At 38.3% G+C, this 27,302-nt stretch overlaps 1 pseudogene; it reads left to right on the plus strand.

Annotated features, from left to right (window-relative positions):
- The window catches only part of LOC125921635 (eukaryotic translation initiation factor 3 subunit E-like), a 46,373-nt pseudogene extending 20,963 nt beyond the window's left edge, over positions 1–25,410 (plus strand).
- Positions 25,411–27,302: the final 1,892 nt, after the last annotated feature.

A 27,302-nucleotide genomic window follows, 5' to 3' on the forward strand; every position in this document is an offset into this window, starting at 1 on the left:
CTTTATTTCAAATTCATAATTATTGTGGGCCTGAATTATCTGAGATCCAGCTTTTCATTCTTTCTTTTTTTTTTAAGATCCTGCATCTAGTTGAAAAATTTATCACTCCATAGGTCAGATAGATTCCTGAGCAGTATGTCTAGTCCATAAATAGACTTTAAGGACAGGATGTCAGCATGTCTGAAAAAGAAGGGGCCTGTTGGAGCTTCTGTAAATAACACAGTAGCACAGCTCTAGCTCCAAAGTTTCTGCGCACCGCATTGGTGAGAACGTAGTGCCTTCGGAGCAATGTTCCTTCAAACTCAGCTCTTCCAGCTGCAAGATCCGTAGTGTGTCATTTAACCTCTCCTAGCCTCAGTGTTTTATCTTTTTTTTTTATTAAGTTTGAGAGAGAGAGAGAGAGAGAGAGAGAGAGAGCATGTGCTTGTATGAGCAAGTAAGGAGGGGCAGAGAGACAGAGAGAGAGAGAATCCCAAGCAGCCTCCCCTCCCAAGAGCCCAACATGGGACTTGACCATAGGAACCGTGAGATCATGACCTGAGTCAAAATCAACATGCTTAACTGACTGAACCACCTCGGCTCCCCTCAATGTTTTATCTTTTAAATGAGAATAATTACCCTACCTTGCAGGATAGTTGCACATCTTATGGATACAGTAGAGTAACAGGATATACACATTCACTTAGCGGTAATACAAATTCAAATTTGCACTCTTGGGTCTCAAAAGTGGGACGGAAAAGAAAGAGAAAAGGCACTTGCAAAAAAATGTAGGAGATTCCAACTACTTATGTATTCAAAGAACTCATGTGACAGTGTGAGTGAGCGTTAGCTGAGAGGTGTCAATCCACACTTCCTTCAGTTGGTCTCAGGTCCTATCCATCTCCTGTGGTGTAAGCATCTTACCATCTTGAGTTATTTTTATAGTGCTTTAAGATAAGCATTTCTGTTTCGGTGCAAGCTAACTATTCAATCTATGAATTAAAGCAAGAAAGAACATCCTGTCCCAAAGCTGATGGGAAAAAAAAGAGCGTTGGTTCTCGATTTATTAAGAGATGGAGTTTCCATCTCCATGGTGATGTTATTGTAAGAGATTTCCAGGCATAATTTTGATATTTGGCTCTACAAGGTGACGTTAGAAACTAAACTCACAGAAGATGCAGTGTTAATGTGAGGTATGTCAAATGCCCCTGGCCAGTGCCGGACAGACTGTAGATGATCAACACGGTTATTTGCTCCTTCGGGGGAAAAAAAATGGGGTACTCATCCAGGTGGTGGACACTGAGCCAGTATATCTGGCTGTCACAATCTGAATTTCTATGGACAAAGTACTTCCTTGGTGCAATTTGGCACTTTTCAAGCTTGGTCTTGTATGTCACTGTGTTCTCACCAGCACAATAACTTATAAATGATGTCTCGTACACTGGAAGAAGTTGAAGAAACATTTCTCAGTTGATTTAATTTAAAATTGATATTCTTTAAGAATCTTTCCAGTTGCATTGCAGGTCCCAATTTACAGCTAATCCATTTTGTCCAACAGGGAGTAGATGGAAAAGCAAAAACTATCTGCCATTCTCTTTCTTTTCTGTGTTTGTCATCTAGGAAAGGAGAAGCCATGTAAATCACAATAAGGAGCAGCCAGCATCCTGTATCAGAGCTGGTATCACAGTTATTTATAAGGGACAATTCCAACTGGTCACTACCCCCTCTGTTCAACTGACACCCATGCCCTTAAGGTTTATTACATATTTAAATATCACTCATAATATGAATGACATTAAGCTGTTGTCATAAATCAGTTCTTATTTAGAAGTTTCGTAGGACAAAGTAAGTTCTCTTTCAGTTTTTTTAATTTTTTTAAATTTTTTTTTGTAATGTTTATTTATTTTTGAGACAGAGAGAGACAGAGCATGAACGGCAGAGGGTCAGAGAGAGGGGGAGACACAGAATCCGAAGCAGGCTCCAGGCTCCACGCTGTCAGCACAGAGCCCAATGCGGGGCTCAAACTCACGGACTGCGAGATCATGACCTGAGCCGAAGTCAGACGCTCAACTGACTGAGCCACCCAGGCGCCCCAACCTTTCAGTTTTAAAAACTATTCTGTGGGGCCGCCTGTGTGGCTCAATCGGTTAAACAGGGCCTGCTTGGAATTCTCTCTCCCTCTCTCTCTCTGCCCTACCCCACCTCACGCTGACTCGTGCGGGCAGTCTCTCTTTCTCAAAATAGGTAAATCGGTAAACTTAAAATATTCTGTGCATTATATGGGGGAAAATAGCTTCTTTGTTGTTATAAGGAAGACACGTATAATTCTAAGAGTGTGTATAAATTCATATAGAGAAAAGTTTTTTCACATTTCTATAGTTTTCATTCACTTGTAGATTCAAATGAATCTGATAAACCGAAATGTAGAAATAAGCATACCACAACTGTTACAGTTTTCTGTCTGTAAATGTGATTCACAATCCTGGTGGCAGGAGTTGGAGAACAGGGGAGAAGGTATATGATTGCTGGAAGAGATGGACTTTGTAAAATAAGCAGCTTAGATAATAAAGCTCTTATTCATATAAGCTCTCCAGCCAGCATTTATTTAAACAGTTAGATAGGCAGCCTTAAGAAAAGGACATATAGACTGTGCATACAGACTGTGCAATTTGAGAAAACCTTTCTCTCACACACTCTATCTGTAGCATTTGGCAGAAGTATCTTCCATTTGGAATAGTCATCATTTCAAATTTTCAAGAATTGTAGTAGCTCTTTTTTAAAGTAGGAGCAGATTATGGTCCAGGCGGGTTTTTCTTGTTTTATTTTGTTTGTTGTTTTTGTGTCACTGTTGCAAACGTAGTGACGAGATGTATGTTAGGCAGAGCAGTGACCTCATCAGTAAGTACACTGACAGAGTGAATTAGCCGTGTACAGGTTCTGATGGGCTCTGTGACTTCAGAGGATGCCTATTCGGCTGTCCCCAGAGCCCCCACCCCTGCTAACTCTGGGCACCATGAACAGAGGATTCCCAGAGCAGCCACACAATGCTAAGGACCACAGACAAGTGGACAGTAGTGTCATGGGCATGTTTTCAAATCCCCAGTGTCTCTAGGAAGCACTAAATAGAGTTTGCTACCTCCGGTGGAGGTCTCTAGGGGTCAAGAGCATGAGAATTGATGGGGGCAGGAGGAGTCCCTTAGCAGGCTCTATTAGAAAACAAGAAGTGTCCCTGGTCTCACAAGTGTCACAGCTGAGCTGGACATCAAGGCCCTGACCTGTCACGTATATATACCTGAGAAGTATCAGACAAGCCGTTGGATTCTGCCAAAACCGCTTCTCTAACACAGGCCAGACGTGTGAACGACAGGTAAGGGAATTTCTGCAGCTCGACAAGGAGAACAGAGCCGAAGACCATCCCTGAGCTCGCAGAGGGGGACATGTGATTCTTCACTGCAGGATACATTTCTCTGTTCATTTAGAAAGACGTATCAGAGGTAGTTTTAAAAATAAGTCGTCCGTTTACAAATGCAAGCTTTACAAGGAGTATTTATTTAAACAAATTGTTTAAACACTCCACCAGCGCAGTGGACTGAATCCAGACTTGAACTTAAAGATGCAGGGTGGTCTAATATTGTGAAAGGGATGTGTTTCTGAAGACCTCACGTCATTCAATGTACACATGATTTAAGATGGACTTTCCCATGGGAATAAACATAAAGGTTGTGCTTTTGATTTGCATAAATTTCTAGCCAATGGGGCTTAGAGACACCTGACCTGGCTTTTTGTAAAATCTTGCAGCCATGTCATGTCACATATTCTTTTCCCTCCTGTTTTTAAAGATTATTTTTTTCCCAGTTATAGGACGTATACGAATCAAAAAGTGCCTTCTTTTTCTTGACACTTTCTGTAAAACTACCCCAAGTACCCTCTCTTAAATTAAGAGCACAGAGAATTATGGGAATTCTAGATCTTTTTCAAAGTGTATTTTTTATTACAGCTAAACAGTTTTCCAAAGTTTTTCATCTTTTCAGCAAGTGTTAACACAGCAACTTAAGGAGAACTCGAGTGACATTATTAGAGGTAGGACTTCAGTTTTAGTATTGATACTTCAAAAATTAATACTATAATCATTACCAAAATTACTCACAAAATTTCTGCGACATGTACGTCGTGATCAATGATGTCGTTTATTTTGTATTTCTGTCTGTCAGCAAGTGACAATAGCAGATACAATTTCCATTTAACTCCACCTGCCCCTTTAAACCCACAAAATTCTTGGGGCACCCGGGTGGCTCAGTTGGTTAAGCTTCTGACTCCTGATTTCATCTCAGGTCATGATTTCACAGTGTGTGAGTTCGAGCCCCACATCGGGCTTTTTGCTGACCATGAGGAGCCTGCTTGGGATTCTCTCTCTTTCTCTCTCTGCCCCTCCCCACCCTCAAAAATAAATAAATAAACATTTAAAAAAATCAAACTACACAATTCTTGACCATTTTCCAAATCTGGTGTACAAAATGAGCGTACTAATTTTCATGCCTTTTGCAATTCCCTTATTTCAATAAAGTGACCTATACAATAAAAGCCACTCACTGACAGAGACTATGTGATAGGTACTAAAGTGAGTGATGTTTATTTTTGATTATTTCCATTTTAGAGAAAAGGATATTGAGGATCCAGTTGGGTTCAGTAACTTGAGAGGGTCTAACCTACCTCTTTGTGGATTGCTTTTATTCTGCCAATATTTCTGAATGCAGCACCGTTTCGAGAAGGGTTTGATGGTGATGAAATAACTGATATTGATGTGGTGGACTTCAAAGCTAGATTTTAGGAGACTGAGAAGAGAATACATGGCAAGGACACAAAGCAAGTAAGAGCCATCCCCTGGATGGAGCTTTTTGGCATCAAAAGTTAGAAGGAGGAAAACAGTGATTATAGGAGGCCCAAGGTTCCAAAGAAAGCTTTTTAAATTTAGGTTAGAGATCTATATATTTATAGGCATGTTTCTCTACAGAAAGTAGAAACAATTTAGAAGGGGTTTGTCTCATGTTAACAAAGTACAGAAATCTTGAGTCTCAATGTCTGAACCGGCTCAATGATAGAGAAAATTGTGAATTAGGCAAAGAGTGGTTTTTCTTTTAACATTTTACTTTTCACCCTTTTACTCTCTTCTAGGGCTGTATCTCTAATAAAAATAGCAAAAACAATGATAATAGTTGCACACGTTAAAATAAGTAAGTTTAAGGGCAAATTTAAGTAAATTGACTCACTCAGTTGCTAGAGCCTCCAACTCTTCATTTTGGCTCAGGTCATAGTCCCAGGGTCGTGGGATCAAGCCCTGTCTCAGGCTATGTGTTGAGCACTGGGCGTCTTGAGATTCTCTCCCTCTTTCCATCTGCCCCTCTCCCCTGCTCTCTTGCTCTCTCCCTAAAAAAAAAAAAAAAAAAGAAAAAAAAAAAAAGAAAATTTAATATATGTAAAACTCTAAGTAAGGTTCTGAGCACTTTATCTAAATTAACTCATTTAATTTTCACAACATTTAAAATAGGACAGTATCATAATCCCAGTTTTATGGATGAGGAAACCATGCCACAGAAAGATTATGTAATTTTCTGAAATTGTCCACTGTCAAAGTACTTATGTTGTCTCCCAGGATCCTCACTATTTTCATGGTCTGAGGGCCTGTGTCTTTTCATTTGTCTTCTTGCCTTTATCAAAATGTATTTGCCCTGTGTCTCATATAACTCATTGATGAAGTAGATTCAGACCTAATCATTTAGCTTAATGTGCCTTATTTCCAAGGTAATATATTTGTATCAAATAAAAGAAGGAGGTAATAGCTGGGTCTTTTTTACTATCAAAATTCGCCAACTCACAGAAATAAAAATCATTTTAACACCCAAAAACAGAAGTTTACTCATCTAATGCAGACATTGGGTTACAGAATTAGAGCAGAATTGGTTTTAGACTTTTTTTTAATTTAAAAAATAAGAAAATATAAGTTAACAAGAGGTATTATAACAATGTATTTAAAAATAAGAATATAAAAATATTTTCAAAAATAAAACCATGACAACATTGTGGTTATATGTCATCTCCGTGTAATGATGACTGAAGGAAATAAAAGGAAGATGAAGAGTATAGACCAGTAAAGACAAAACTCTTAAGCATAGAGAAAAAATGAGAAAAGTTTAATTTCTTGTCTCCTTCAGAAAACAACTCTTCCTTCAACATACAACTCTTCTTAAAGGCCCCAAATTCCTCACGATGGCTTCAGATTTCATACTCCAATTCTCTCTACCATCAATCCTTCTTCTGCAGTTCTGCTGTCCTTCATGGTAAGACTTTCAAGAGCAAAAACAGTTTGCTTCGTAAGAACAATAAAGTCAGCGGGCCAGATATGAGTCCAAATCTCACCCTTCCTAGCTTGGTGAGCTTGGTAAATGGCCAAGTGATAGGCAGAACAAGATCCCTTACCCCAAAGATGTCTATGTCCTAACCCTTGGAATTTATGAAAATATGAGGACACATGGCAAAGGAGAACTAAGTGGAATTAAGTTTGCTAATCAAATGACCTTAAAGTGGGAAGACTATCCTGGATTATTCAGATGGGTGCAGTGTCATCATAAGGGTCTTTAAAAGTTGAAAAGGGAATCAGAAGACAAACCGAGAGAGATGGCAGTATGTGAAGGACTGGCCCCATGTTGCTGGTTTTAAAGATGGAGGAAAGAAGCCATGAAATTAAAAAATGTGTAAAATCTCAAGAAGCTGGACAAAGCAAGAAAATGGATTCTCTTCTAGAGCCTCCAGGAAAGAATGCAGACGTGCTGATACCTTGATTTTAATCCAATGACAATAGATTTCTAAAATGCAGAACTGTAAAATAATACATCTGTGTTGTTTTAAGTGGCTACGTCTGTGGTATTTTCTTACAGCAGCCATAGAAAATTCATCACTCCCAAAACCTTTTTCTTTTTTTATCTTGTGCAAAACAAAGATACAGAAAATAACGCATAGTCTCACAGAATTGTTGCAGACACTAAAAGACATGATGATTGTGAAGAGAGCATTGTAAACTAAAAAACACCACAAAATTTTTAGATAACTTAAAAGAATTAGTCCTTCTTGCCTTCAAACTTTCTCTAAAGAATATTCAATTGAATTGATTGAATTCTCAATTTAAAAAAAAGTTATGTTTACTTATTTTTGAGAGAGAGAGAGAGAAACAGAGACAGAGACAAAGTGCAAACGGGGGAGGGGGAGAGTGAGTGGGAGACACAAAATCCCAAGCAGGCTCCAGGGTCTGATCTGTCAGTACAGACCCGACTCGGGCTCAAATCCAGGAACCGTGAGATCATGTCCTGAGCTGAAGTCAAATGCTCAAATGAATGCGCCACCAAGGAGCCCCTGAATTCCCAATTTTGCATTTGACATTAACAATGCTATTTTGTATTTATGAAGAAGTCGTAAGTTGGCATTTTTGGTATACCATGATATACAACTTGTACAACTTGATTCTGAAAATAGAGCATAAAGTATGGTGGTCTCAGCAAAAAAAAAAAAAAAAAAAATTATAAATTTTCCTGGTAAATATGCCAAATTATTTCATGTTTTGAACTAAACAAAATGGGCCTTAGATGTGATTCTTAAAAATAAAACTGTCATCCATGGATCACAAACCTAGAATTGTGGAAAACTTCAGAAGTCAATGAAAGACGTCAGTTTTTTTCAAAACCTAAAAAGTTTTTATTGAGAGTTATTAATAATAGCTCTAAAATCTGTCCTTTTGTGAGCATAAGATTTTATGTCATGTAAGAAAGATGACAGGTCAGGTAGATCTATATAAAGGCTACTTATTATATACTAGTGGCTCTCCAGTGCAGTCTGGGGACCTCAGGGTTTCAACCTCCCTTCAAGGAGCCTAAGAGGTCAAAACTATTTTTGAGAAATACTGTTTTAATGGCAATATTATTTAATTTTCCATCCTCATTTTCTTGCAGGCACACAGTTCCCATTTCTAATCTGGTGAGTAGTGATAGATAAAACCTATATAAACAAAAGTTCTCTGGGGGTCTTAGCAATTTTTAAGAATGAAACGTTGTTGTGAAGTATATTGATCAGTCAATTCTCCAAACTAGTCCAGATAAAACAGAGGTAGGGAAATGTTATGGCTAAAATGTATTCTCATACAAAGGAGCTAAGAAAGGGAAATACAGTGGCAAGCCTCATTAAGAGTTGTCCTTGAGGCTAGAGTATCCTGAGAAAAGCATGTGTGGGGAAATGGGTGGGGCCAGGGGGTGTAGCAGCTTACCCAATAGCACCCTGATGGCTTCAAAGATGTGATGCGAACTTTCCAAAAGTGCCTAATTTACTCCAGGGGAGTAGTTCACACCTCATTATGGGCCCACAATTGCAAATAAATGCACAATAATGAGAGCTACAATAATATTGCAAAACTATGCCAGGATAACGACAAAAGAACAAATTTGTACACAGAATTCTCCCCAACCATAGAGCACCCTTTGCTAATTATTAATATCCTGTGTTAACTATATAATCTAGCCATTGGACTCTTTCTAAAAATTATTTTTGACTCATTTGCTGATGATTACAGAACGAATCATCTTTGATATATCCTCCTTTGATTTCACTGCAATTCTCTGACTGCTGTCAGTGAGGGGCCCCCATTGATTTCTTTTATGAAATAGCTCATAGCTGTCAATCCCTCTTTATTTTCAGTCCTGATACTCAGGATCTTCCTGCTAGGCTACTCTGATACACTTTTTTTCCATTTCATATAAATAGATTAAAAGGTTTCAATGGTTAATTATTTTCATTCATTCAATTGAACTTATTTTCTACCTTCTACATCTCAGGAATGCCTAGAAAAATGGTTTTTAGGCTCGAGAAACACGGCGAGGAACAAGACAAACAGAATCTGTGTTCTCACAGAGCTTACATCGTGGTAGAGGTAGACAAATAATAAATAGGTAAACAAATACATAAAGTATTTCACATAATGATTAAAAAGGAAGGAGAAAATGCAAATGAGTAATGTTATAGAGAATGATAGGGGTGATATTTTTTATTTTATTTTTTAAATGTTTATTTATTTTGAGAGAGCAAGAGAGTGAGTGCAAGTGGGGGAGGAGCAGAGACAGAGGGAGAAAGAGGATCTGAAGCAGGCTCTGCACTGACAGCAAGTCAGATGTGGGCTTGAACTCATGAATTGTGAGATTATGACCTGAGCCAAGTCAGTCAGTTAACCAACTGAGCCCCCCCTGACACCCAAGGGGTGATATATTTTTTTAATTTTTTAAAATTTTTATTTATTTTGGGGCGCCTGGGTGGCGCAGTCGGTTAAGCGTCCGACTTCAGCCAGGTCACGATCTCGCGGTCTGTGAGTTCGAGCCCCGTGTCGGGCTCTGGGCTGATGGCTCAGAGCCTGGAGCCTGCTTCCGATTCTGTGTCTCCCTCTCTCTCTGCCCCTCCCCCATTCAGGCTCTGTCTCTCTCTGTCTCAAAAATAAATAAACGTTAAAAAATTTTTTTAAAAATTTTTTTTATTTATTTTTGAGAGAGAGAGAGAGCTCGAGCAGGGAAAGGACAGAGAGAGAGAGAGAGGGGGAAACACAGAATCTGAAGCGGGCTCCAGGCTCGAGCTGTCAGCACAGAGCCCGACACAGGCCTGAACCCATGACCTGTGAGATCATGACTTGAGTCCAAGTCGGATGCTCAACTGACCTAGCCGCACAGGCACCCCTTAGATAAGATGGTCAGGGAGTTCTTCCATGTGGACTTGATATTTAAGGTAAATCTCACATAATGAGAAGGAGAAAGCTATGTGAAGATAGCGAAAAATATTTAAGCATATCAAAAGCTAAGGTCCTAAAGCCTATCAACCCCACATACTATCTAGAAAATGAGGAACATAAAGAAGACATGACTGGAGCATGGAGAGACTGAAGAGTTCTTGCACAAGATAGGTGGTCATGTTAGATTACACAGGTCTTCTAGAACACGGTAAGGAGTTTGAATTTCATTCTAAGTTCAAAATGAAGTTACTGAAATGTTTTGAACACACCTTGCATGGAAAATGGAATGCAGGGGGTCAAAGAGTGGAAACAGAGAGAATGGTTTGAATTCTCATAGTCCAGGCAAGAAAGGAGTGTGAACTGGGTAAGGTAGTAGCTGGAATGGTGGATGCTTCAGGATATATTTTGGAGGCAGAGTTCACATGCCTTGTTGATAAACTGAAGGTAATGAAAGAAAAACGAAAGAAAATGGAAGAATCAAGCATGGTTCCCGTGGTTTCCAGCAGATGGGTCCTAACCTCATTTGTCCAGCCTTCAAAGCAAGCATTCTACATCCCGAGCTCCCCTCTCCATACTACAAAACCCCAGTCATCAATCTTCCTTATTCTTTTTGCATACAGTGCTCATTCTCACTTTGCCCAGACGGTTTCCAGTCATCACTCCTCCACGTTCACCAGTGCTGATTATTATGATTCACATTGTAGTTTGTATCTCCTTACTGAAGTGCTATCTTTTATTATGTGTTCCTTCATATTAGTGAGTGTTGTGTCCCCAGGTATATAGTAAGTAACTATCTTATGTTCTTTAAAAGCCACACGCCGACTAACCACATTTGAGAAATAAAGCCTTGCTGTTTAATGGCAATATTTATTCTTTGTAGCACCTATACCTAATCTGATGCTATCTAATTTACCTGTTTATTATCTGTTTTTCTTATTAGAAAGTTCTTGTCATGAGAGCGGAACTTATCACGTCTTGGACCCTAACACTTGCAATACGTCCTGCCCAGAGTATCATATTTTGTGTCAGGAACTGTTCCAGATGCTAGGGATAAATAAATAAATAAATAAAACAATGAATGAATTTTATATTCATGAATTTTATATTCTAGGGAGAGACACCCACAATACATAAGATTAATAAGTAAAATAGATAGTCTATTAGATAGTGGTTAAGTGTTAAAGAAGATAAATAATCAAGCAGAGCAAGACAGATAGGATGTGTACATTTGTGGGGAGTGCGAAGGTGCCACTATCAGGATGGGCAAGGAAGTCCTCACTGAGAAAGTGACATTTGAGTCAAAACATGAAGGAAGCAAGAGTGAGTCTTGTAGATAGCTGGGAAGAGCTTTCTAAGCAGAGGAAACAGCAATGGCAAATATCCTGAGGCAGAAGTTCACCTGGAGTTCTCTGGGAATGGTTTAATTTGTTAAGCATCTGAAACAGCATGAGCCAGGGGGGAAAGAGGTGGGAGAAGCAATCAGAGAGGAAAAGTGGGGGTAGAAGATGGGAACAGATAATTTAGAGTCTTGGAGGCCAATCAAGGGCTTTGGCTTTTACTCTTAGTGCAATGGGAAATGACCAGGAGATTTGACACAGAAAAGAGCCATGAGATCACTAATACAAGGGCAGAATCAGGGAGATCTACTGAGAGCCTACTGCAATGTCTCAGGTGAGAAATGATGGCGGCGCTCAATGGAAGAGTAACAGTGGGATGGGGAAAATGGTTGACTCCGGTCCTTGAAAATACTTGTTAAACTAATGAGTAGTAAAAGATTTCCTATCTCAACAGTGATGGCTAACACTTCGTTTAAACACAATATAGCCTGTTGATAAATTGAACAAAAGACATGTACAAAGATTTTTTTATAGGCATTTTTTTAAGTTTATTTATTTATTTTGAGAGAGAGAATGCATGCACTAGTGCACTCGGGGATGTGGCAGAGAGAGAGAGGGAAAGAGAACAAATCCCAAGCAGGCTCCGCATCGTCATCACGGAACCCAATGCAGGGCTTGAACTCAGGAACCCTGAGATTGCGACCCGAGCCGAAGTTGGACGCTTCACCTACTGAGCCACCTAAGTGCCCCCAAAGATTTTTTGAAATTAGATCAATAGATATTCTTTTTAAATGTCCACAAGTAAACATTTCTACTTCTGTTAATATAAATTCAAGGAGTATTTATTTATAGACAGGTAGCATTTACTTTTACAAGATACCAAAGGGATTATGCATCTGGTTTATTCACCATACGTCTCCCTTTGAAAGTAATTCCGACAAGATGGTGGCATTTGTAGAAAAGTCAAGAAGAATATTTTTGTTTGGAAGGAAAAACAAATTAAACAAAGCTTGAGATCTGCTATTATTCTGTCTGCTTTGAACATAAGAGAGATGATAAATATTTCATTTAAAATTCTAAATTAATAGTTTTATTAAAATGAAAATCCTTTTCCCGTCTGTAGTAAAGGTGTTTCTTTTAATTTATTTTTATTTTTAGCGTTTTTATCTGACACTTCCTAATTGCTTCTTCTGAATGAGTGTTAATATATTTTCACAGTGCTACCTGGTTAGATGTTATCCTTAGACACAGGCACTTGAGTTCTACCTTATGTTTGTTTACCAGTAGAACTGGTGTTGAATGATTCCGTAAATGAAGTTTATGTTCTGGAGCCATCCTCCAAAAAAAAAAAAAATTCAGAACATGTGAAATTTCTTTCTTTTTTAAGGAAATTAATTAGCTTGTTGAAATTGCCTTATTGTGCTTTTTTGAGTTGGTTTACATTCAAATCGCTGTTTTCAAAACAGAAAAATCTGTGATTAGCTGGAGTTAAAAATCTAAACAAGAGATCCCCAAGCTCCAAATCATGTAAATTGTAATATCCCTGACAGTTTACAACTTCTTTCCCCCCAATGGGAATATCCTATGTGGTTTATTACAAGCCATCAAAGGCAGAGCTCTCAAAATCTGCAATATGGTGTCTCAGTAGCCCTCACAAACCCTAGCTCAAGCTGACAGGTTGCAAAAAGTCAAACACAAACAAAGGAAAACATATTTAATGTTTTCAAAATATGACGATGCGCACAAATCACTCATATTCTGTAGACTCAGTGTCTATGTGTTGCTTCGGGCAGCTTTAGCGATGCTTGAGGCTATGGCACCTGTAACAGCACATTTTACAATCATCTAAAATGCACCGGCTTTTGATATCACCAATCACATTCTCTCTGGCGCACAGAGACAATCTTGTTTCCATTTCTAACAGATCTGTGGTCCCATTCAGGCAGTAAGGACACTATTATGAATAGAATAGAAAAACAGGTCCTGTGTTTGTTTCCGAATTTTTGTGGAAGATATTGGATTGCCTTCTCTGACACACTTCATAAACAAACTTGGCGAACATCAAAGGCTCTAGCATTACAACCTGCTGAGCCTAGATTACATACCTCAAAAGTAAATGTTGCCTCAGTGAAAACTCTTCTGAAATGTAAAATCAAATAAAACTCACAGTGTCCAAATGGTTTCCTTAGAACTCAGGCGTCGTGTGTGAGAAATGTTTTTTACAACGATTTTACAATGATTGGATCATTAACCCTACATTTACTCAATTATGTGCAATCCCTAATTTGTTTGACACCAGTTTGTTTCCTCTCAGTTTATCTTCACACGTATAGTCCTGCCACATGGGCTTCGGCCGTGGATATGGGAGATACTGGCTGTACTAGAAAAACAGAACTACAAATGCCCCTTTTATTGCCTTTAACATACACTGTACTATCCATGTTAGAATACAGGTAAATTATTCTGTTTTAATTCTTTTTTTAGTTTTTATTTTAGAGAGAGAGCATACGTGCAAGTGGGGAGAAGAGCAGAGAGAGAGAGAGAGAGAGAGAGAGAATCTTAAGCAAGCTCCACGCCTAGCAGATGCGGAGCTCAATCTCATGACCCTGGGATCATGACCTGAGCTGAAATCAAGAGTCAGTCGCTCAACCGACTGAGTCACCCAAGCACCGCTAGATAAATTAATCTTGAATATGAAATTCAAAGATCGTATCACTAGCAGAGGTAGCCACTTAGAAGCACATGGTTGGCCTGGTTGGCCTTTGTGAAGCCTTATGTCTAATGATGCCCATCTAACTGTTTTACTGATACACACACACACACACACACTGCATAAATGATTGACTAATATTGACTGCCAATAAGTCTTCAGTCTTGGGCATTGTACACCTACAGTCCAAATTTATCACCTCACTAGCCTGCTCCCTCAAGCAAAATTCACTGCTCCCTCACCTGTGACCTAGTAGGACTGACCTAATAATACATGAATCATGACAACTACTAGACTATATTATAATTACACATTATGTGTCTGTTTCCTCAGATAGCATGGGCTTCTTGAGGGCGGGGCATGTATTACTCATCTTTTATCTCTAGCAGCTAGCATCATGCCTGGAACATAGTCAGTAGCTGATATCGCTAAATGTTGATAATCTCAGGTCAAGTCACTTCCCTTGTCTCTTAGTGGAAAACTACTCTCTGAAAAACTTTGGTCTTTACCGATGACATATTTTCAGAATGCGACTTAGCACTGAAGATGCTAAGACCTTATTATATTTGCATCACAATTTTATTAAAATGATAATTTGTGCAGAACCTCTAATGTTTGTGGTAAAAGTATTTAAAATCACATTCAAAATGATATATTCCTATACACCTATTAGCATGGCTAAATACCTCAATACCTACTGGGACTCCTACATATTGCTGGTTGAAAGGCAAATGCAACAACCATTTCAGAAAAGTTTGTTGCTAAAAATTTTAACATATATTTCTGATGCAATGCAGAGATCCCATTCGTAGATAGCTACACAAGAGAAACGAAAACGTATTTTCACACAAAACCTGTGTGTTAATGATTGGAGCAAACTTTCTCAGATCCTCAAAAACTAGAAGCAACCCGAATGTCCTCCAGGTTGCAAATGGATAAACAAATTGAGATAATCCATTCAGTGGAACTCAGTGATCCCTATAACAAAATGAATGAGTCTCAAATGCAACATGTTGAATGAAAGAAGCCAGTTGTAAAAGGCTACACCTTCTATTATTTCATTTACATGACAATTAAGTTTCTATCTCTGCATAACAAATTACCACAAACTCAGCACCTTAAAACAGCCTCCCTTTATTAGGTCACGCTTCTGTATATCAGCAGTCAGATCAGGCTGATACTCAAGGTATCAGTTGGGCTGGGCTCTTACCTAGAGGTTCAAGGGAAGAAGCAACTTCCAAGCTCATTCAAATTGTTGGCAGAATTCAAGTCCTAATGATTGTAGTACTCGGGTGCTTATTTCCCTGCTGCCTGTCCGTCAGGGATTGCTTTCAACTTCTAGAGGCCATGTTCAGGTTCTGTCCATATGGCCATCTTTATCAGAGGAGGCTTCAAATCTCTGCTTCAAATCTCTGATTCCTTTTCTGTTATCAGCTGGCAAAAATTCTCTGCTTTTAAAGAACCTATGTGATTATGTTAGACCCACCCATATCATGTAGCATCATTATGGGAGTTGTTATGGTCAGGGTTAAATGCCGTCTTAAAATTGTGTTCCCTACAACAACTTTCTGGAAAAGGAAAAACTGTAGGGAAAGAGAACAGATCTGTGGTGGCAAAAGGGTTAAATGTAGGGGAAGGGGTTGGCTACAAAGGGACAGCAAGAGAACATATTTTGGAATAAATGAAAACGTTCCATATATTGATTTTAGTGGTGGCTACCTGACTTTCTGAATTTTTCAATTCTCTTAGAACTGTTCACCAAAAATAGTGAAACTTACTGTTTGTTAACTTAAAAAATAAATTGAAGAAGAAAAAAATGAGATTAAAAGAGTCTGTTCCTTCCAAGACTGAGCTACCTTAAAGATCATCTTAAGTGAATCTAAATCTATTATTTCTATCCTTGATCAACTTGGGTACTATCTAAAGGACAGAATAATCTGTTATAACACATTTTTATTAGAAAACCTAATGACAAATTGGAAGGAGCCAGAGTCCTTCATGCACTTCTTCATTTTATCTTACATTTTCACTAGGAATTCTTGTTCAATTTTCAAAGCTTCCAATGAAGTCTTTCTTCAACTATTCCAACATCTGATTGCTCTCCTCTCTGAAAGTCATATAACACTTGACTTTATGTCATCAGTTCTTTTTTTAAGTAACCTCTACACCCAACATGGGGCTCAACAAATAGCCATCAACTAATGAATGGATAAAAAAAGATGGAGTTTTATTCAGCCATCAAAAAGAATGAAATCTTGCTATTTGCAACAATGTGGATGGAGCTAGAAGATAGTATGCTAAGTGAAATAAGTCAGTCAGAGAAAGACACCATATGATTTCACTCATATGTGGAACCTATGAAACAAAACAGAGGAGCATATGGGAAGGAGGGGGGAAAGAAAAGAGAGGGAAACAAACCACAAAAGATTATTTTTTTTTTAAATTTTTTAATGTTTATTTATTTTTGAGACAGAGAGAGACAGAGCATGAATGGGAGAGGGTCAGAGAGAGAGGGAGACACAGAATCTGAAACAGGCTCTAGGCTTTGAGTGGTCAGCACAGAGCCCGACGCTCTGCGGGGCTCTGCGGGGCTCGAACTCACGGACCGTGAGATCATGACTTGAGCCGAAGTTGGACGCCCAACCGACTGAGCCACCCAGGCTCCCCAAACCACAAAAGATTCTTGATAGAGAACAAACTGAGCATTGATGGAGAGAGGTGGGCAAGGGATGGGCTAAATGGGTGATTGGCATTAAAGAGGGCACTTGTGATAAGCACTGAGTGTTGTATGTAAAGGGATGAATCACAGAATTCTACTCCTGAAACCTATATTGCACTGTACGCTACCAACTAAAATTAAAAAACAAAACAAAACAAAACATGGGGCTCAAACCCACAACCCCGAGATCAAGAGTCGCATTCTCTTCTTCTGAATGAGCCAGCCAGGTGCCCCTGTTATCAATTGTTTCTTGTACTGGAAGGTTTTCTCCTGAAATTTGCTTAATTGCACCTCTGGAAATTAAGCCCTGAAGTCATACTGATTACTATAGGTCATACTATAAACCCTGAAGTCATACTGACTACTCTTCTTTTCTAATCTCACGTCCAGTCAGTAGTCAGGTCTTGTTCATTCTACTGCGGACAGAGCTCCCATATTCCCTCGTTCCTTCCCACCATACTCCCTCATTCATGAATCCATTGCTTCTTGATTAGATCCTTGTCATAAATTCATGTTCACTTTCTGTTTTCCATTTCCAGGCATTCTGCTTATTAGGTTTTTTTCTGCTACCAATTTAACCTTTTTAAATGGCTGCCCCAATTAATTCTCTTCCTCAGAAATTTCAACACCATCCTTCATACACTCTCCTGATTGCATAAAGTCCAGTCTCTCTGATGTTGACATTTATGGTTCTCCCAAGTCTGGCAGAAGTCTTCCTTTTTAGATTTTTCCCTTTGTATATGACATACAATGAGAAGATTTTACTGAAAACAGGCCCCAATATTTTAACTGTATCCATGCTGTTTTCTCAGTCCTGCATAACACATCCATTGCAATCTGCTGCTTTGTTTTCAAGGCCCCAATGAAATAAAATTCCTTCTCAGAAGTCCTCCCTAGGGTCTCACCACTCTCAACTAAGGTGAATCTCTTTCCTTTTAATATTCACAGCATTTTCCCTTGAATATATTAAAAACACTCTATAGGTTATATACTACATTAAATTTTTGTAGTTGTGTTATTTCTTTTTATTTATCTATGAGTCACTAACATTCCTCAGAAATGAAATTAAAGGATTGTTGAATGGATTAAGGTATGAATTTGTAGCAATTAATTATTGTACAACTAATGTTCCCTGGTGGAAGCAGAAGAGATAACAAACAAAGTTCCAATTGGGTTAAATTAACCAAAAGGAGAAGTGAGGCACCACTACTGTCCCACAGTATATGGTTTAGTTAGAGATTAAGAATATATGGCAATATACTGTTGTGTATTTTGTACTCACACTTAGGCCAGACACAAGGCATGACCTCTGCCTGGGCAAAGATCAGACACAGAAACCCAGGGCTGGAGATGGGCATGGTCTTTGTCTATGAATTTATGTGAAATTGGATGAAGAACAAATAATGTGGTTTAATATCATCTCAATGGAGGAGAGTCTTCATCTATAAATATGAATAAATGGAGGTGGAGTATATTTGGTAACATTTCCTCACCTAATTGGCCTCGTCCTTTCCCCTAGATGTTTCTAAGCTCAAAGAGGCAGGAGCTACAGTTTTGTAGTAGATGGATGTCTCCAGTAAGAAAAGAAGGGCAAGTTAATTACCAACCATCAGAAAAGGATGTTAAAGTAAAAATCTTTCTTTCTTAGCTCTAGCTGAGACCCCAGACGTAGAGAATAAACATTATGTGTGCTGAGAACTCCAGAATGGGGGACTAGGCCACGCAAGACCTACAAAAGAAGGTGATGAAGAACCCATCTTCTAACTCTGAATTTAACACTGTCCTTGAGGATATTTACAGGTTGGAGAGGCCAAGAAAAATGACTGTTTCTGGAGAAAGAATTTCTCTGGGGAAAATTATTGAATTTTCCCTTGCCCATAAAGAAGGGATCGGGATAGAAGGGACCACTTTCATAGAGCTAACAATGTGTCTTCTTGTATCAGATGGCATTTGACCTGCACATGGGAAAGTAAAAAGCTAAAGCCTATGACTGGAAATATCTGTGCAGCTGGTGAGCAAAGACAAATGATGACATTGAGAGAAATGGCAATTTCCGTCTTCATTTGGCAGAAACGAAGGCACAAGTTTCCCATGGGCCAAATGTGGACCATGTGAAAGGGAGTCAGACTCAAGCCAGCCTGAAAAGGACTTTCCCAAGTGAGATGCCTGGCATGACAGCAGAGCCTCTTCGGTGAGAGCCTGTGTGCCATGGACCGCCCACGCTCTGAGGATGGCAGTTGTTAGCAGCTAGCCAAATGGAAACCTCATCATATGAGATCATTGCAACCAGAGCATCTCAACAAGGTATTCTCGAAATAATCCATAAAATTACGCTCTGGGAGAATCAGAATTAGGAATCTAGGGTGTCCTTCCTAAGAACAACATCATTGGATTAAGTTAATATTGTCAAATAAGATCTTTACTATGTCTAGCTTCTCCTTTTCCTCACTCCATCTGTAAGAAGGGTTAGAAACCTCAGCTAGCAAGGGGAGCAGATACAGGAGGGAGGTGTTAGGGATAAGTAACAAAGATGGAGCTGGCCATGTTCTTCCTCTTCTTGCCCTATGCCTAAAGCAATACCAAGCTGGAAAGGAGTAAGAACTTTGATTTTATGTGAAATTCATGTCATATTTAATGTTACCATGAATGGGACCTTTTCATAATACCTGTGAGTCCTTGATTTTACCCAAACTGACTATAGGACTTACTACCTAAGGATGTCCAGGGAAAGTAATGTTACCTGCTTGAAATTTCATCCATGGAGCAGAAAAGAACAAGGCTGGAGAAGAGGTTTGAAAGATTAAGGTGACGATGGCAGGGAGTGGAAGGAGTAGGGAGAAGGAAGGCAGAGTTGAATTCTGGCTGCACCCTGTGGATTCTCCCTCTTTCAAGGTGCTAGTTACACTGCAGGTGATGACAGGCCGATTAATCAAAGGAATATACAGTGGAAGGCAATCATTCATACACCTTTAAGTGCAATTTCACATCTCTGTATCTTTCCATAGACCACGTTTACTGATAATTATGCTTCCTTAATAAAGAATTTAAGGTGGGGGAAAAAAGGTATTGATCACATTAGTCATATTTGGGGAAATAGTAACCACTGCCTGGAGAAAATTGTGCTCCTTGATATGCTACAAAAGAGGCAAATGCACTCATATAAAAAATGACAGAATTCTTAACTGGAGTGCTCATGATTGTTTGAAATAGCCATACACAACTTTTACATCTTCTTTTTCAAGCAGAAGCAAGAAGTGTAAAATTTAATGTTTCCTTTCTATAGTCTTAAAACATTTCCATGATATTCATTTTATTTCCTTTAGGTATCCAGTGCCCTCCTACTTTCTAATATCCAGGTTCCAGAGAAACAAGAAAGAAAACTTTCTGGCAAACCTTTTCATCTTAACTTTTCCAATTAGTGAAATAAAGCATTGAAATCTTTTATTACTGAAATTGTGAACTCGCTCCTTTTTTTTTTTTTTTTGCTTTTAGAAAACAGTTGAGAGGGAAGAAATCACTTGGTGGTGGGGGGCGGGGGATGGTGTTAAGTGGAACCTTCTTATTGCCCCTAAAACTTAATGATGTCCACGTTGACCCTGAAAGAAAAAATTATTTTTGACATTTAATAGCATGTAAAAGGTGAGGTCCGAAAACTAGAAATTCAGATCCCGCACCTCACAATTACCAATCTAACTGGTTTACAAACTTTAATTTCGTTTTCTTGTGGCAAGGGATCATGACTGATATTTTTTTACCACAATTCTTAGAAATTCCTTTCTTTCGCAAATATTCATTGAGTGATTTTTATATTGCCAGCACTTCTCTGACCATTTGTCATTCTTATATGTGTTGTGTAGTCAACTGGGTCTGACACTAAAGAGATTCTGGGTAATTAAACAACATTTCTTTTTATATTTTGTCTCCCAATCTAGTGTACTAGAACTGGTACTAATCTCTAATACAAAACTTTCCAATGGGCTCAGCCTGATTTTGGGTCAACTTTGAACATCAAGGTCCTAGCTATTGCTTGGGACTTTATTCTAGGACAAATACAAGGTGACTCCAAGAATTTAGGGCTGGACTTCAGTTGACTATCCAAGAAAGAATCCACGCAAGTTTCACTGTTTTTTTTTCGAAGATCCTATTAAATAACAAATTTTACCATATTCTGACCTTGAATAAATTACCAAATCCAGATCTGGATTGTTGCCAGTTTGACCTCAGAGAGTTATGAGTGAGCGGTTAGGGCTGGCATGGCAACAAAAAGAAAATATGCCTTGCTAAATTTTCCTTCTTGTACCCAAATCCTTTTTTGTTATACATATGGCTCCAGTGGGAGTAATTACAATGTGTCCAATGTCATCCTTGAATAAACTATGCAAGACCTAGTCTTTATATGTTCCATAAAGCACCTGGCATTTTGTGAGCATTTAAGAAGTGTTTAATGATGCAACAATGGCAACTAAGAATCTAAACCTTGGTTTCCTGTGGCTATGGTAATCTAAGTGGAACTCTGCTATGACAAAGGAAGAGGAAACATCACTTCGGTTACTTTATTATAGCCTATTATCCCATCTGATCTGTTTATTAGAAATCCCCGCACTCTATTTTACTTTAAAAAGCACTTGGAACACAATTTTGTTTTGAGAATAAAACAAGCTCATCTTCTCAGAGCTCACAAGTATCTATAATGCTCTCATGAAACCTTATTGAATATGATGAGATTTGCAAGGGATGAAGGAATGTTACATGACACTAGACTTTGGCTAGTTGCATATATAATGAAACTTAGGAAATATAGAAAATCAAACTTTTCTTTTATTACTAAAATATATTTGTAAGAAGAGGATTCTAGAAGCCTTGTTGGTAAAATGACCACCATCAGGCAATACACAGAAAGTAGTAAATTCAAAGGACCACATGATCATTTTTCTTCCACAGGGGAAAAAAAAGTTTCCATTTTTAACTTGACACAAATAACTTACACTCATGAATTCTTAGAGGTGAGAGAATATTAGAGATTCTGTAGCCCAAGTCTAGGACCCGACATGTATAAGATTATTTGGTTTAACAACATTGCTTTCATTAGGTATTAAATGTGGGTCTTAGATTCAGAGGGTCATATTCATATTTTTAAAGGTCAACACCAGCCAAATGATCAAATAAAAAAAAAGACCCCAGAACAGATAAAACAAAGGATGGAGGGAAGAGACTGAGAAAGTAACTCAGAAAGAAAAATAAAATTGTCAAAGAAATGGCTCCAAAGTCAAAGAGAACTCCCATCTCTCTCCCCCCCCTCCCCCCACTTTTAAGAAGATTTCACTTTATCTAAAGAGTAAAGCACATGCTTTTAGATCCAAGGGTACCTGGTTCAAATCTCAGCAGGGGCAGATTTCTCACAAACTAAAAAGGCACTCTCCCTATTAAAGGTGCTGACTTAATACAGTTATATGGACCATTACTGTACAGAATGGGGATTCACAAACTATTTTCTAAATGGGGCCTTTTTGTGCATGTACAGTAATTCCTATAGAAGCCTTTTACAAATAAAAAAAGGAAAAAATGTGGAGGAAATCTAAGAACCCGTGATTTGAGCCTTTAATAACTATTGGTGTATTAGAGACAGCCATCTGCAGTAATATAGCAGATCAGGTCTTCCTGGAAATGACCTGAAAAAGCATTCTAAGGATAAAAGCTTAATATTTGTGCAGACGTCAGATGCCTAGAAAAGATGAACAAAATACACCTTGAAGTTTGGCCTCAATGGTGGACCTCAAAATGCATGCTTTCCACGGAACTCCATTTCAACAGGAAGTAGCACTCAAACAGTTCCTCAGTAAAGACTATTTTGCTTGAGATTTCCACAAGAAGACTTCGTTGAGTAAATTTTTTACATGACACCATAACTTGACGGCTGAAAATCTTCCTTACCAGTGAAACCATGAAAAAGTCATGTGGTAAACATTCTATCTAATCCACCTTATGAAAGAACTCTGAGGAAATGGTTAGAAATCTGCTCCTACCATAAATTTATATATGGAGAGCTAGCCTTATTTGGTTCTGCATATTTGTGATCATTTATATCACTCTCCTGACAACATCATTATTCAGAGTAATACTGAATTTTGAAAATACTTCCTTCCTCACCAGTTTCATTATTTGTACTTCTCTGGGACCTACTGGAATGGAAATACTTGCAAATTTGGGCAGAGAGTCCAAAATATGAGTGACCCAACATATGAACAGTCCTTGCAAAAACAGGATTTCTTTCTTACAGAGTAAATCTGAGCACTGGGTCAATATTTCAAGTAATAGACTTTGGAGAAAGTAATTTATTTTTTTTTAATTTTTCAATGTTTATTTTTGAGAGAGAGAGAGATAGACAAAGTGTGAGTGCGGAAGGGGCAGAGAGAGAGGGAGACACAGAATCTGAAACAGGCTCTTGGCTCTGAGCTGTCAGCACAGAGCCTGACATGGGACTTGAACTCACAAACTGTGAGATCATGACCTGGGCTGAAGTCATACGCTTAACTGACTGAGCCACCCAGGAGCCCCTACACCCAGAATTTTATGAATCTTATCTTTATTATACTGGCTTCAAATGACAAAAAAAAATGAAACAAAATGTAAACGCCCAACTGATTTAAAGAAAAGATGTAGAAAGAATGGTTGTTGGTTTTCATGAGTAATAAAAAGAACTGGTTTGGGAGCAAAGCTGGATCCAGAAGTTCGAAGGATGACATCAGAAGTCAGCCTGCTTTTCCCTACCTCTCATGGGGTCTTCTCTTTAGGCTGGCTCCTCTCTCAGGCAAGCACCCCTCTCGGTTCCACAGGAAGGCTGTCAGCACCTGCAAGGTTGCACACATCTTCACAAGCTCATATCCTATGGCAATAGCTATTCCCTTCCCTTCAATGTTGCAACCCCCTCTTGAAAACTCAAGAAAGCCTTGTTTGTTGTTTAATCGAACTGGCCTAGATTTAAATGGAAAAAAAAATGTACAGGGATTTCCTCTGATTTTAACCAGTGGAGACAAAAGAAAACCATGTGGATTTCTTACGAGTTTGACCAAGAGGGTGACCAAAGGACATTCTTTTGGTTTGAAATGTCTTTTGCATAACAACTTTTGACTCACTAAATTCTGACCTGGAGTATATCCAGAGGTACACATACACACACACACACACACACACACACACACACACACACATACACTCACACATACACACAACAAAATCGTACAATTTTGAAAACAGACTGAGCAATAATGTAGGGTCAGAATCTGGAAACAATTTTAACCAAGTATAAAGCTACTGAATCCTGATAAAAGTAGAATCTTGATAACATAAAAAGTAGAAGACGCATAGCCGATCCCCAATAAACATGAATAAATGAATGAATGAAGTCATTCGACAGAAGAAAAATGAGGTGAGTGGTGCGTCATGGAAGCTGACAGAAGAAACTTCTCATGAAGGCAAAGAAAATATATTTAATGCTCTGGGTGTATTAAAAGTGAAAGTGGCTTTTTCCTTGGCAAGAGGGCAGAGTACAACTTGACTACTTGCATTGCACACTTTTTGGATCCACATCTAGTCTTTCTGTTGCTCTTCTGTCCATGGGAGAGATAAATAATGAAAAAGAATTATTACAAAGGAAATAGGATCTTCTTAATGTTACCAACATGACAGACTTTGCTATGGATGTACACAAAAATCTTTCTTCTGATGATATTCCACATGCTTTGACAGAAAAAAAGGGCCACAGTTGTTGCACAGCTGAAACAGCTTCAGGGAGAAACTAAACCGATTTTGAAGGTGTTGGAAGATCCAGAAACTACAAGGCAAATGCCATCAACCAGAGATGGTCAAATGCTGCTTGACCAACTGATGGACAAGCATGGCAAGAATATTTAGATACATTCTAAATATGCAGAATTCCAAATGCATGTGGGAATTACTCTGGAGCAGCAGAACATCTTTACTTCTTTAGAGTATTGGTTCCAGCAAACACAGAAATGCTTTGAGTTCATTAAGGCAGAAAACTGGCCTCTGCAATCTTAATGCAGAATTGGGATGCAGCTATGGAAGGTCTTACATGCTTAAAAGAGATCATTGATAATTTTGTGAGATCTTAATTTTGGTCTCCTCAGTAATGAACATGGCTCATCCACTGGTCTTTATTTGTTGCCTTCGACCACCCCAAAAGGTGTGATAACATGATCGATCGCTTCCTTTACCAGTCACACTATCTTAATGCAATTCAGACCATTTGTCCACATATTTGACTACAGTTGTCATAACAAACAAGAATGTTCAAAAATGCCAGCAGGTGCTAAAAGATCTGATTAAAGTCATTCAGCAGGAGTCGTACACATATACAGACACAGACCCAATTACAGAATTTGTTGAATGCTTATATGTTAACTACCACTTTGATGGGGCTCAGAAAAAGCTGAGGGAATGTGATTCAGTACTTGTGAATGACTTCTTGGTGGCTTGTCTGGAGGATTTCATTGAAAATGCTCATCTCTTCGTATTTAAGACTTTTTTTCACATCCACTAGTGTGTATCGGCATTAACATGTTGACAGGCAAACTGACCATGACTCCAGAAGAAGCTCAAAGGCGGATTGTAAATTTGATTAGAAATGCAAGTTTGGATGCCGAGACTGATTCTAAATTAGGTCATATGGTTATGGGTAACAATGTAGTCTCACCCTATCAGTGAGTGATTGAAATGACCAAAAGCCTTTCATTTAGAAGGCAGATGTTGGTCAAAAATATTAAGAAGAAACTTAATCAGAATAGTAGGTCAGAGGCTCCTAACTACACAACATAGGACTCTGGCTTCTGCTGAAGAACTATATAAAGACAAGATGAAAAAACTATAAAAATAAAGATGAAATAATAAAACCATTATATAAAGGGTGATATACATTTAGAAACAATATATTGAGTATGCATTTGGGGAAATTTGAATAAAATAAGCTGTTTCTTTTGTTTGTTTTTTAAGTGAAAGTGAGTTTGGGAAGCTATAAAAAAAAATCCTGGATAAAAAAAAAAATCAAATCAGATATTAAATAACATTCTGTCCTGATTAATATTTAGTTATGGTTTGAAAATTTTAAATCTGTAAAATAATTCATTCATCAATTTAGCAAAGAAAACAATTATTGAGCATTTATGTCTGATACCATGATACGCACTTGGGATAAAAAATGAAATCAGGTACCTGCTTATCTGGGTATCTCTACTGAAAACAACAATCAGGTAAAGGTGAGAATCAGTAGAGTAGGAAAAAGTCAAGAGAGTTTGCTAGACTTGAGTGGCTAAGTTCAAGGCATACCGACTGCTGAGTGAGGGGTCAGGAATAACTTAGGGAAAATTAAACAATTGACCCCAAAAGAGAGCTGACCACGTTCATTTCACAATAAGAAATCAATAGAATGTGTCTATACATACAGCAAGAGTGGAGTTGAGAGTGACACCTAGGAGACAGATGTGGACAAATGTCTGGGCCAGGGGAAATGAAATAAGGTACTTGAATAGGATGATGTTATCAAGAAAGAATCTCAGCATGGTGGGTCAGTTTCTAGACACATTTCAAATATTGCCCAATGAAGCTCAAAAATTTCTTCCAGATGGTTTGCCTAACATGTCTACCATTATATTTATTCTTTGACTTATTGGATTAATAGTTATTTAATAAACTCTGTTATTAATTTTTGCAAGACTCACTAAAAGGAGCCTTGAAGTCTAAAGAAGTGGTTTTCTACTAGCCCATGGGATAGCCATGTTTTCTAAAAAGATCTTTGCTCTCATCAAAAGAAGGTGGAGTTTGGTTTGGGGAGAACAATGCTTTAAGACTGGATAATTCAAGAGTTTATAATCCAATAATATTTAATTTCAGAATTCCAAAACATAACACAGAGCATTTTAGCCATAAAATTGCTCTGAGCCTCACATGCCTCAGCAGTATAATAGAGATAATGGACACATCACAAGGTCATTGGGAAAATTAAATGACATGATATATGGGAAACCATAGTACAATACACGGCATTGTATAAACTCATTTCTTAAAGTTTTGTTTTGGCCTCATTTCCTAAGTATACGCTAAAAAAATCCTCATGTTTGTCTTAGTTTCAATAATTCCTATTTAAATTTTCTGGTAGTCATAAAAAAGTCCTGGCAGTGAACTTCTCAAGTGGTTGAAGTCACTTGACCTTTAGCCTCCTGCTTTAAAAAATCTCTCAAGAGATATGTTTAATGGCCCAGAAATATACTGCCTGTCATGTCCTATTGCCTAATTAATGGCCAACTAAGAGGCCCTGTATGGACTGCCCCGCAGTAATTGTGAACTGATCTTGTACTCAAGGAAATGAATTGGCTCCACAACATCAGCACTGTCATAGAGCATTTACTGTATTTAAATTTCCACAACCCTTAGAACAGACAGAGCATGCAAGGGCTGGTTAACTGAGCATACAAACATCGGGTGAGCGGATAAAAAAAAAAAGTCATGTTGCTCACTGTGCCAGAGAATCATACATTATTGGTTTCTGAAAACCCCTTGAATCAACTAAAAACCTACCAAGTAAGCATTTTTATTTTAGCCATGTTTGTGATAGAAGTCACTGAATTCTTTTAATGATAATTAGAAAAAAAAAAAACAAAACTTGTGGTTTGAAATTGTTCCGTTTGAAGATAAATGAAACTCTGGAGAATGGGAAGCAAATATATTGTGAAA

This window comes from Panthera uncia, chromosome C2, assembly GCF_023721935.1.
Source record: "Panthera uncia isolate 11264 chromosome C2, Puncia_PCG_1.0, whole genome shotgun sequence".
NCBI lineage: Eukaryota > Metazoa > Chordata > Mammalia > Carnivora > Felidae > Panthera > Panthera uncia.